Source organism: Agelaius tricolor, unplaced genomic scaffold (genome assembly GCF_023055355.1).
Source record: "Agelaius tricolor isolate 1412-34295 unplaced genomic scaffold, bAgeTri1.0.p SCAF_8, whole genome shotgun sequence".
Classification (NCBI taxonomy): domain Eukaryota; kingdom Metazoa; phylum Chordata; class Aves; order Passeriformes; family Icteridae; genus Agelaius; species Agelaius tricolor.
Window position 1 is genome coordinate 26158986 of NW_027269268.1, and position 13374 is coordinate 26172359.

Here is a 13374-nt window from a genome sequence, read left to right on the forward strand (position 1 = left end):
TCTGTGAAGCTGGAGTGCAAATGTTTCATGCTCTACACAAAGAGGCCAGCTCATGGCAGCACCCCTGAAATGGCAGTCTTGTGAGAAGCTGTGCTACACTGAAACTCACTGCTTGCACACACACATATTTACAAACGCACTTCTGAACATTTACTTGGGAAAAGCCATTCAACATTTTTGCCATGACCAACTATCAAATACAGGAATTTGTCCCAAAAGAGAATCTGCAGTGGAGACAAATTTTGAAAATAAACTAAGACACCATTAACAATTGTAATTGTAGTAATTGACATTATTATGAAAACCAGAAGAAGCAAAAATGAAAACCAGAAGAAGCAAAAACATTAGCATAACCACTAATTTTAGTTTTGCATGTATCACCTTAACTTATAAAATAAGCAAAGCACCTAAAGGAAGGATTTCAAAACGTGCTACAAACTGTATAAGCCCATATCCCACCAGAAGTCAGAGGTTTAAGAAGATTATTATGATAAGTATATGATATTTATATAGCGTTTTGTTCAAATTCCTGTTGGACCAACAGGATTAAATTTCCAGTCTTGGCTTTGTCACATATACACAGAAGCAAAGAACCATGGAACAATGCAGTACATTGGAAGATACTTCTGGAAATCATTTCACCCAAGCCCCTGTTCAAAGCAGAGTCACTTCTGAAGTTAGAGCAGGTTGCTCAGGGTCTTATCCAGCCAAGATCTGGAAAGCTCCAAGGGTGAGTATTCTGCATGCTCTGCAAGTAACATCTTTCACCTCTGGCAGGTCATTCAAACAATCTGACTACCATCTGTAAACTGGAGGAAGGACACTACCTTAACTTCAAGCAGTTTTACAGGAAAAAATTCAGTGCCTATGACACATTTATTAGAGCTACATAAACACAATGTGTCTAATTGTCATTCTAATTTGAATCTCTCTCTACTAATATTTCATAACCTGGAAACAATTTGAAAAGGTTAAATATGGATATATGGATATCATATTTCCATAAGACAATTCTGTTTTAGAGATCCATTTTGGAAACAGAACAATATTCAAAATGATAGAAGAAACTGGAATCACGTGCTTTATGAACATCTAAAATACATTCTTATTTTTTTCATAAAGGTAACAAAAGCTTCTTGAGAGGAGCTGTCCATTACCTTGTTTTTACACAGCACACTGAAAAACAAGTATTTCCACTTTTCTGTCTTATTTCCGTTTCAGTTCAGGCCTTTTAGAGCTGCTATAAAACCAAGTTGTAATAGTATATTTTAATAAACCCATTCAGATTTTATAGGCAATTGTTTTTGCCAGAGTCACCCTCCCTCAATTCAGGCACTGCCAAGCAACAACTTCAGTCTAAAACATTTCCTGATACATTTTCTGTAGATGAAGTTAATAGCCCTGAGCCATTGCCTCAGGCCATCAACCCTCTCAATCAGTCATTAATCCCCTGAAATTGCCCAGAGCATCAATTGTTAGTGCTTAAACAGACTAAATTAGGTTTTGAACAAACAGAGCAAATGAAGGTCAATGTCAGGAAATAGAATTCAGTAAAAATTATAGAAAATTTTGGGAAGCATGTAATAGGTCTGGATCAGTTCAAGGGCTACAAGGACTTGATCACAAGATCTTCCCTGGTCACTGAGGAGAAGACCAGAAGAACAGAAAGTTTAACTTCAATGGTATTTAGGTCAGATGTTTAATGCTATAAAAGCTCTCACTTCTGTGACAGGGTCAGGCCATAAAAGATGACTGCAAAGTCAAAACAGTGAAAATAAAATACAGTTGCATAGTATTTTCAGTTATTGTGGGGTAGATAATGCATTTTAAACACACTATGTCACAGAATTCTACAAATACCAGGAATACTTCTTTCTAGACTTTCCAAAAAGAAAAAGTATTTGGGAGCTACCTTTATTACAGATTTTGTTTTCCTCTCCCCTCCCACCGCACACACACACAAAGGAAAGCATATTGCTCTTTAATGTAACAAACTATATATATATATGAATCCTTGTAAAATTTGTTGTTTCTCCTTCCCCTCCAGCCCCATTAATTAGTCATCTCTATTGCCACTAAGCAGTTATAATCAATATTCTAACCAAGGAACAAGAGTATTACTTGCCAGCTGTCTTTGCTTTAGCTTATTTTTCCAAATGGCATAGTCAGCTGACCATACCTGGCCCATAGAGGACTCCTGTAAAGGCTAATTCCCCCTCTACAAAACCAGTTGAGGTTGCACCATTAACACCATCTTCCCTTCCAGCTCCTCTGGGAATTTATACATGAATGGACATTGCAGCAGCATATGGGCTAGCGAGGCTAAATGAACCAGAATCAGCTAAAACAGTACTAATATTTAACAACAAGAATGCATAAGCAGAGCACAACATTCATAAGCCTAAGCTAAACAAGACTTCCCTTGTTACAGACTGTATTATATACCTGTGCAGCTCTTACAGAGAGTAACAGAGTAGAACTGCAGCAACTGAGAAGCTGTCAACATTGCTTATAAACTGGGGTTGCAGAAGTAAAAAATACAACATGTAACATCTGCAGGAAATATCAATATCATCATTTTATAGTCCATTAAATAACCAATGAAATATGAAAGTTAGATAATGCCAAATAATTGGGTGAGCAAGGCTTAATGAGGCCTCAGGTTGGTCACTTCAGTCCATACAAGGAAACTAACAGGACAAAGGGAACATTTTCACCCAAATTCAGTTTTTCCCATGTGTTTCAGAAATGCCGTGCAAGTAAACGCCCTTACTTTTGCATGGTCTCTGCTAGAGCTCCTAGATATTGCTACTGTACCAATAAATTGGTGTATTACACAAGTAGAACCACTGGCTACCACTACAAGGTAAGCACAAATTAAGCAGAAAGAATGTTAATTTTCTTTTAATCAATACATGATTTTTATAAGTGATACCCACTTTCACAGCTTTCCAACACAGCCTAACAGCACAGGAACTATGTGGGCATTGGTCACATGTGATCTATATTGCAAAAAACAGCTCTTGTTATCTTTTGTGAGTATCACAGACTGTGCCTGCCATGGAATCTGGCAGATAGGATACTTTTATCCTCGTTTCCACTTTTGTCTCGGAAAAATAATTGCAGCAAATGGAGACCCTTAACCCATTCTGCCAATATACCCCAACATTTTTACTTCTTACTGAGTTATTTAGATCTTGGGAAGGTCATATACTTTGTTAAAAATCTATCATTGTCTGTTGAGTCTCTTATTGAGCTGGTATTGTGCACTAATGCACAGATACAGAAAATGATATTAAAAACTACATACACATCAAAATACTTTCATCTCCTTTGACTTCTATCTTATTCTGGACAATATGCTTATGACCAAAATCTGCAGCAGTTAAAATTATCTTTTTGCTTTTTCTTTAAATTCTCTCTTTTTTTCTTTTATTTCTGTTGCAAATAAAGATTTGTCAAGGTAATCACTTTTACTCTGCTACTACTGCTTGCTAATTCAGATCAGATCAAGCTAAAAATATCTATGGTTCCCAGAGAAAATGAATAGCACACTGAGTAAACGTAAGCCAATGGTACAGATAACCAGCTCTTCATCTGTACCAAGGAAACCGGGATTAGCTGTTAAGTGACATGTACAGCCCAACTGGTCTCTGCCCTTCAGCAGTTTCTGGAGCAGTGTTAGTTAGCAAGTTGCAGTCAGAACTAGCTACTGTTTTGGGAAGCAGCCTCTCACATCAGCAAGAGCCACTACCCCAGCCCCTCCTGGCAGCATCAACAAAACTTCTGCCTGGGTTCCTTACAGAAGCCTTATGGAAAGCTTCCATGTAGTCAGCAGTCACCCAGGAGAAACAAAGGCTGCAGCTGGGAGACACAAGCATTCTCCTGTGGTTATGCAAGTGCAGGTATAGTGGTTTTTTATGAAGGACACCGGAGAGGAACGGGCCTGCCTGAGAGCAAGACAAGGGAAACCATTCCTCAGTCTTTGAAGACCCTCTGAGCACTCCCAGCTCACCTTCCTTACCAAGAGTCCTCAACCAGCATTCTCTGGCCATCCACCATGACCCACCGGCCAGTTTAACATCTCAGCATAATGTCATGTTCTTCCAGCAGACCCTGAGAACCCATATGAGTCTCTTCCTAGTCCTCCATGCCAACCTCCCAAAGCTTCCTCTTCTCCTCAGTCCCAAATTCTCTTTAAGTGAGAACATAATGGTTGCATTTCAATAAAACAGCATAAAATATACAGGGAAAAAAATTCATAAAGAATTTGACAAGAAAAAAGCCTGCTATATTCTTGGTCTACCTTTGCAGTCCTGTCTAAGCACTTACTGTTGGCCATTCTTAGAGTCAGGAAACATATACAGTATTGGTCTGATGTGCTTTTACAGTCATGGTCAAAAACAATCAGTTAATTATCAAAATTTTTAACACCACTCATCTTTCTTTAGTAATTCTTTTCTCTGTCATTTTGCTTGGCATTGTGAGAACTACTGATCCTGTAAATTTGACTCCCAAAGTAGTTGCCATGGTAATCAAGGGGATCTTGCAAATTATTTATCCAGGTATTACAGATGTACATGTCACATAAGTAAACAAAAACTGAAGGAATTGATGACACTGAGTATCTACATTAATCTCTGAAGAAGCAATATGTACAGTTTTGTAAGTGCTTACTGAAAACAAATGGCTTTGAGTTCTCTTTTGTTTAGGTCCAGATAAAAAGAGTAGCTGTTGGTTTACTAAACTTGTGATAGAGGATCTCAAGTCTCCCGATTATATTCTCTTGCAAAACTTTCTACCAGTTTGAAAGTCTCCATCATTTTACAGTTTTTCTAATCCAGATGCAGAAAATTCCTCAGACATTCTCCAAATTAATACAGGGCAAGGGCAGTCATATTTGCCAATAGGGATTTATACCTCATTACTCAATATAGATTGCATGCAGATCATGAAGAGCTCAAGTAAACGCCTACATCCACTTTTTTGTATTTACTGACTTCTCTTTCTTCAAACTCCTGATTAGGTAGAGTTATCAGAAGGTTACATCACCTCTTCATTGCTTCAAAGGAGAGAGACCAATTAGAATCCCACCTACTGTATTTATTCCACCTACTGTATTTATAGCAGCTCCACTTAACATTTTAGCTACTTAGGATTAGGTTCTCAGCTCAATGGCATCTCATCATACTTGTAAGATATTTCTATCATACAAAAGTTCTGCTAAAACTTTTTACTTACATTGGAAACAAAAGCTTTGCTATCAAAATTACTATTTGCTACATGCTTCTGTAGTTTAAGCTTCAAAACCCGTTGGTTACAGACTCAAAACTTCATTTTTTTGATTAAGGTTGTGTTTTGGTTTGGGTATTTTTAAACAAGTAATTAATTTGTGGTAGCCAATTTCAAAAGAAGAATGATTCATCTATCTTTTTTATAGATGCTCCTGCCAAGATTCAAAGCGAGATGTTAGAAGTGTAGGAACTTTGAAAACCAGGATACCTAATTAGGCATGAAAATGAGATTTGGGTACTATATATTAGGCATGAAAATGAGATTTGGGTACTATATGGCATGCATTTCAGTTCTGAAATCCTGGAAAGAAAATTCACTGGTATATCATCAAATTAGCTTCATATCAGGGTTCTACTTCATGATAATATTAAGATTAAGATCTTCAGGAATATTTCTTTGAGAAGCATAAATGAGAGCAGTGGAAAAAAAAACCCACAGAGTTTACATTTTCTATTAGACCCATATAAGCTGCTCTCACTTCAAAATTTTAGGAAATTAATACCCAGAATTCTGTCTTAGCCTATCAAGTAAAGTTTCAAGTGGTATGTCTCTACAATGAAAGGATACACACGCAGTGGATGTTGAAATTTATCGCTATTTCTTCACCTACACACACCATTTGGAATGCTTATAAATACAAAATCTATTTTGGATCCTTGAATATTTCTCCTCATCCTATTCAGACACTGTAGAATTATAAGAAAAATACAGACACAGATAGTCAGCACCGTAAGTTTGGGTCTGTTTGCATGTTGGCTGATGACCTAATTCTTGAATTTATCCCCCAAAATCTAATGAAAGCACTACCTTACCCCAAGGAAAATGTCATTTGCTCTGTTGGATTTTTCACTTTTTTTACCTTCCAACTACACTTACACAAATAAAGAATACCCCAAATCTGGAAAGGGGAAAAAACCCACAAACCCATCTGCCAGATCCCTACAAGGAATTTTTTTCTTCTCTTTACCTTCTCTTCTTTTCAGTACTGGAAACAGTGGAAGTGCAGCCTATAGCTGTAGCCAAGGACACAATCACAGCAGTAGAATTACAAGCCCCCAGTGTCATTTCCCCTCAAGACACATAATGAAACATTCATTTCAGGTGTCTACACTTTTCTCTTTTCCTAGACTAAGAAGTGGCATGTTAACAGAACAGTGAAGTAGTTCTATCCTCCTTTATTAACTTAGTGTTCATAATTAAATAGTTGTGGGAGGACAAGGACAATATCTGTCACTTGTTGCATTTCAACCTTGAAGGATTCTTCCATTCAGCACTTCCATTTGCCCTTTCTGAGCACACATGCATTGCCAGAAAAACCCCATTGAGCTACTTCACATTAACTAGCAAAATGTGCTTAATCATCTAATAAACAGGCTGATGGATAATTTGGATAATTTTCTTCTAAAGCATTGCTCAGATCATCAAAAAGTACATATTATTACAAAACGAGTTTAACATCATATACAGTACATATAACTCTAAATATTTAGGCAGGGTTTTACAGCATTATTAATAGAGATTAACAGCACTAACAGCAGGTCCAAACCCTGTATTGTTAGCAATCTACTGAACTGCACGCAATACAGCATATGGTTCTACACTGCACAGCTACACTGGTTTGGAAGCTGGTGCTCTGCAAGTACCTGCTATTCAGGTGTTTATGGGATTTGTGTATTTTATTTTTTTAAACCCTTAAAAGATGTCAAGTGTAAAGGAATAACTATCAAATATTGATTAAATATACCTGGAAAATAGGTTTCCAGCATCATGCAGTACTGGCTACTCTTTGTAAAGGGATGGTTATCAGAGGGCCTAAATGCTGCAGGAACATATAATTTGTTCTGACAAAAATGTAATGCTTAGAAAGAACAAGAAGGAAGTGTAATCCAAGCTGCACAAGTTCCTACAGGATAAAAATTCCATACAGCAGTGTACATCCTCAGGCTTAAATAAGATTCTACATACAGAGGACAATGAAAATTGTGTTTAAGTGTACATAAATTGTGCCGTCTGGAGGCCTTTGCTTTTGACAGTGTGCAAAATTAATGTGATGTTTCAATACAGAGATCAAACCAACCATAAGTGAAGCCTCCATTTGCCTCTGAACAATAAAATAAAGGGCACTTAACACCTTCTTTGCCATGGAGATTTTGGAAATCAAGCTTATACTGTTTTCAACCTAACATAGTGTTTTCTGCCTCCGACATTTTAAGTTATTTACACTCACAGAATAATGTATTGCATTATTTATAAAGACATGTGTACCACTTCTTACTTAATGCTCTTCATGGACAGCACCTAAGGAATTTTATAAAATTTAATATACCTGTTTATGGAGGGAATATGGAGACAGGGCAGTTAACTTTCCTATGGAGCCTCAACCCATTGGTTGCTTATCTAAGAACACAAACCAAGTATCCCAAAGTCCTCTTGGGGGCCTTTTTGTCTTTCTCACAACACTGAAAATTATGGCCAAACTACAGAAATCATAACTTCAAATTATCACAGAAAAGAGCCATGTTCTCAACATCGGGGAGCAGTTTAAGATAATTCTTTCTTTTCATAGCCAACTTTGAAATGTTGGGCTTATGTTACAGGCTATGTCTCTAAGCTTTCTTCCTTAGGAATAGTAGACATAAATTACATTTTTCAGATGAAAGTGCATATGCTAGTGCCAACCTAACTCCAGTTACTAGGGTAACAAGGAGAACACACTCACAAAATGCACAAGCCAGATAAAATCAGCTCCTGTTTAAACATGAACTGTGACAATCAGCATTGGCAAAGAATTTAAAAACAGATGATTGGCACTGGGCTATTAAACAGACAGCGTAAATTTTTCTCTTTCTTCTCCCGTATGCACTACATTTCACTTGCATCCTTTTGACTTCACTTCCTAGCAGAAAATTGTTCTAGCTTAAGTGTGGAAGTTATTATCATTCCTTCCTTCAGATTCAAGCATCCAAATAAATGAAGCTTAAACAGTGTTTAGCATCAAGCATCTTCCAGTCTCCAAGGCAAATAGACCTGCTAGGATTAAAAGTGGTAAGAACAGGCTTAACTATCTGGAATAATGCAGGCAAAACATCATGTCATTTTTATGTGAAGCAATTAGACAGTGAAAAAATATCAAGCCTTACATTGAACTAATCAAGGCTAAGTTACAGCATCATATCAAAGCTTTATTAAACTAATCTTTGGAAAGCAATTCTCAGAATTTCATTCACTCTATCAATAACACTTCAGTCACAGCAGTTGCAGTTCTGTTGTAAACAACTTGCTAATTGTATTTCTCAGTCTGTATGGTAAGACACATGCTAATGGATTTAAACATGTCATTACAACAGAAGAGTCCCTCACAAGAAACAGAAGCTCACAAACAAGTTGCTCTCTTCAGCTAAACCATAGCTGCCCCATGTACACACCCACAGCCACTTTGCTTCTTCCTGAGCTTGCATGGGAGAGGAGCAAAATCCACTTTCAGTACAAACATGCAGTAGAAAAATGTTCCATCATCTGCAAGACCAAGTGCTTGCATAATGGAAACAGTGATTTAATTTGACAGCATACAAGAAATCATGCATTCATTATGATTTCTACAAGTGTCCCTGTAAATCAGTGGTCTATAATCAGTAATTTTTTGTATACCCTGATTTTGGCATAATTCCCAACATATGATAAGGCTTAACAATATTTAAATTAGGATTAATGTAAAAAATTATAGCAACATCTTCCAGACATATCTGGGCTTAACAAATTTCCCAAATTCACAATATTTATATTTATTTGTGTACATTTCATTTAAAAAGTAATATGCTATGGGAGCATAGTGGGCATTTAATTGTATATCAAAAGTAATTCTTAAATGCTCTTCATAAAAACATTGGATCCTTCAAGTGCTTTCAGGAAAATATATATGTATAATTATCTGATTTATTTTTGAAACTGTTTTTGGATAAGTAACATGTCTACAATTCATATGCCATGAAACTAATAAAGCTAGTAATAAAATACTCTGTTAACCAGAACACAAGAGTTCATCCTTGTATTTTCCTAAAACCATATTAAATCTAAACTGGAACATCATTGTATTAAGAACACTATGAAACACTGCTGCCATCTACACAAATTAGTATTGAAGAAATTTGGCATCTGTTTCACTTTCATTTACAGTAATTTTTTTTTAGGCAGAAGCTTCTGGAACCTTGCTGCTGGGATGATTATGCACTTTATTGAATTTACTTATTTTTAACTTGTTGTGTATCATTTCTCAAAGGAATGGCTTTTTCTTCTGCTATGGTTCTCCAGCAAAAGTTAAACCCGTAAATTTAATAAAACAAGGACACTGTGATAAGCATCCAAGAGACTGTTTTAAATAGTATTCAGAACAATTCTGCTTAAGCATAAGAAAAAAACTCCTAGGAAGATTCATTTCCACTCACCCAGATTTCCACTGACTCACTATGTAACTTCCTGAAACATCACTATGTAACTTCCTGATATATTCTGTATATACTATAATTTTCCATTTGTCTAAGGTAAAAATAATTCTCTCCAAAATAAAAAACTAACTCTCCTGCCCAACCAACCTATGAACAGCTAACCATCATTTTAAGAAGTCACTAAAGAAATAGTTCATATAGTGCTAGACTACAGCCAGTTTCTCTATGTCAGTAGAAATCTTAGTTCATACATATATTTCCTTTTTATGGTGAATATATTTAATTCCAGATAGTCAAAAACATCAGTGCAAGTTTAGCATAATTCCCCAGTATCCAATTCTGTGACATTCAGGATTAAGAAGCACTCTGTAGGCCCAAGGTTTTTTTCCACTCATGAAAACCACAGAAACCAGAAAATCGCACAAACCTGGAAAACACAATTCTAAATTATATTGGCACAACAGTGAAACCGGAATTTTACAGCCACAAAGTCATTGTGCTTCTACTGTTCCTATAAAGCTACACCCACCACTACCTCTCATTACCCACTGTCTCATTCAAACCCTTTTCCCTTCTCCAATAGTCTCTATCACCTCATGTGGTCAGCACTCTGTCAAAGGCTATATGCCAAAAGGGAGCTGGCAGTCACCTTCCCAAGGCACAGCATAACAGCACCACAGCCCTCACAGTTGCCTTCAGGAGAGGAAATGAAATCTTGAAAACAGAAAGGAAAGCCTGACAAACACACTGGAAAGGAGATATGATCAAATAAAATGCAACTGAACAAAAAAAAGAAAATTAGCAAATTTAGTAACTGCAATCAAATGGACCAGGATGAAATGAGGTGCAGTGAAAAGGGCCAAAACACACCAAAACTAACCTCACAGATGTTGCAAAATCGGCGGAAAAAACCAAACATGAAGACAGAACATCGAGGGGAAGATATGAATGAAATGGCATGGATACTGAAAAAAAAAAATAAAAAGATCTTCACTGAAGGGAAAACCATCAAAAGGCATGGGATGCCATGAAGTACAGGGGTATGGACCAAAGCTTGCCAAATTGACCCTCATCAAAATGGCAAGATTTCATTTCCTTTCCTGAAAGGATCTCAAATTGCCTCCTGTGTACACATATCATGCTCAGAGCTCTTCTCAGAGAGAAGGCAGAACTTGGCCCTTGCAACCCTAAGGGGAATTTCCAGATAGATAAGCATCCAGGTTCTTTTAGTAATATAAAGACTTGGGAGTTGCAAAAGGTGAAATTTGAGTCATAGGCCCTACAGGGACTTACTGCATTATGGTATTTGGCATCAAACACTTCATTTAATCATGGTGAGTAACATGCCCCACACATTCTACACAAGCTCCTGGAGACATTTTTCAAATGTCCAAGGCTGTAACTACTACACTAGAGCTAGAGATTACCTTTCCACCCTTCCTTCGTGACCTCTGTACCATGCTCACACATTCTGTGCTCTGGTGAGAGCTAGAAATTACACCAGCTCCAGTCAGATTCAGATTTTCTTTCCACCACAGAAACTACATGCTCAGCAGCATGAAGTCCCATATTTTACTGCTTGCAGCTGTAGTAATACTGAACAAACATTTCAATTATTTTTCTACTCCAGAGCAATACCTGAAGATTATTATACCAATAATGTGAATTTTGTTTTTAATTTATATGCAACTGATATACTGGAAGCTAATTTTCAGAGAAAACAAAGGGAATAATTTCATATTCAATAATATTTACTTCTCACTTTAAATACGTAATCATTTTTAGATTGAACTCTAATAAAAATTGATTATATTTCATTATTTTTACTCAAAACTTCCATTAAAACAACATTGAAATGGTCAGTTGCAATGTTTAAGCCTAAGCATATCAATGAGCAGGACAGGGAATGTTTGAGGAAGAAACTTTAGCACACATGAGAAATTCCATTGTTTGTAGGGACTTGAAGAGGAACCAGCCTCTTCATGCTTCAAGAAAATAATTAAGACTGTCCAAAAAAGAAGAACAGGTAACAAAGTGAGGGAGGAGAAAATTAACTAAGCATAGCAACAGGAAAAAGAGGAAGGAAAGCAAGCAAGCAGCCAGAACAGTAATGAAAATCTCACTTGGTAACTGTGAGAGAATTGCAAAGATTAAATAGAGGTGAAACAGAAAAATAGGCTTTAATTTGTCCACTTCATTGTGAACTCCAAGACTTTTTTTTTTACCTTCCCCTTGCAAGGTCTTTTATTTCCTCCAACTTTTCATAGTCTCCTGCAAACCAAGTGTTTCCTGTCTTTCCACATAAGTAATTATTGCTACTCTCTTCTGCTGTATTTTCAAGTAGTCTTTTGTTTTCCTTTTTCCCAAAAGTGAGATTGCCAAAACCTCTGGGAACACAACTTCTTTGGCTTTCCCCTAAAACAGGATAAGCTCCTTCCCTAGAAGTAACTCACACCTCTGACCTACTGAGTCTTGAAGAAAATGTGAAGGTGTGGCTCACTCCAAATACTGGGTCCATTCTGCTGAGCATTACATGGACAAATATATTATTCATTTCCTTGTTGGTAAGCCCTGCCTCTCACCTTGGGGGAGAGATGGCAGGAAAGCACAGCCTTTCAAAGGGATATTGAGGCCATTCAAAGGCATAAGGCCATTCAAAGGGATAAGGAGGTTGAAACATTTCTCCTGTTTCCTCTAGACTCTCTCACAGCTTTTCTCTAAAAGCTTAATTAAAACCAGAATCTAGTTCAGCAAACAATTAAGTGCTTTCATCACACTATATGCCAGGGATGAATATTTCATAGAACAAAAGGCTTTGAGTATTTATTTACACCCTATTGTTCTTAAAGATTTGGGCACTTGCAGACCAAAACAATCCTGTAAACTCAATCTGTTTCCTGTTGGACTGAAGGTTAACTGTATGAACATTTTAATCACAGCAAGAAAATAGACACAAAATTAAGAGCCTGTAAAAAAATAGGCTTAAATTATTCTTTCATTGATATAATTGCTTTAAAATATGTATCATCAGGAGACTGAAGCATACTCTAGGTACCATCTTCAACATCTCTAACCAGCCAGACCAGATTCTTTATGGATAACTTTTCTTACCTGTACAGTAGAACTGCATTCCCCAGCCACCCTCAAAGAGCACTCAAGATACAGAGATAAAGTATGTACTTAGTACAATTACAATAAAGTAAAATACCTACCACAGCCCCAATGAAAAAAAGAGAAAGTAAAGGCATGCCACTGTGAAGCCTACGTTTTACGTTTCTTTTTGAAAATCTTCCATTTCTAAGGTTGTACCTGTAGCCTTTACACAACATGAGCTGACATGAAAAAGCTTATACCCAAATCACTACTGCTGTGTTTACACAAGTCCAGAGATAACTTTAAATATTTAGAAGATCTACTAAGGTATTACAGCTACAAAAAAAAAAAAAAAAAGGTTTTTTAAATTCTTTCTAAAGTCTTCCTAGATTATAAGGAAAAAAATCTCCATGCATGTTTTAATAAGTGCTCCAAAGTCTGTGATGAGTACATTAAGAAAACCAAGAAAGTTTGGAGTGATTTAATTCTGAGCTACAGTCACTGTACAACTACTGGAAAACATTACCCCTCTAGAGTGGACTCA

The 13374-nt window shown here is 36.7% G+C and overlaps 1 long non-coding RNA gene across 3 annotated transcripts in view; it reads right to left on the minus strand.

Moving 5' to 3' along the window:
- Nucleotides 1-13374, minus strand: part of LOC139592332 (uncharacterized) — a 54397-nt gene that overhangs the window by 17209 nt on the left and 23814 nt on the right. Inside the window, exons 5-6 of one of the 3 annotated variants that reach the window (XR_011679966.1) lie at nucleotides 1158-1240; nucleotides 334-809 (exon numbers count right to left, since the gene is read on the minus strand). The exons of the other annotated variants lie outside the window; for them this stretch is intronic. This is a non-coding gene — a long non-coding RNA (uncharacterized lncRNA). Of the gene's footprint in view, nucleotides 1-333; nucleotides 810-1157; nucleotides 1241-13374 lie in introns of those variants that run through there. 3 annotated transcript variants of the gene reach the window in all.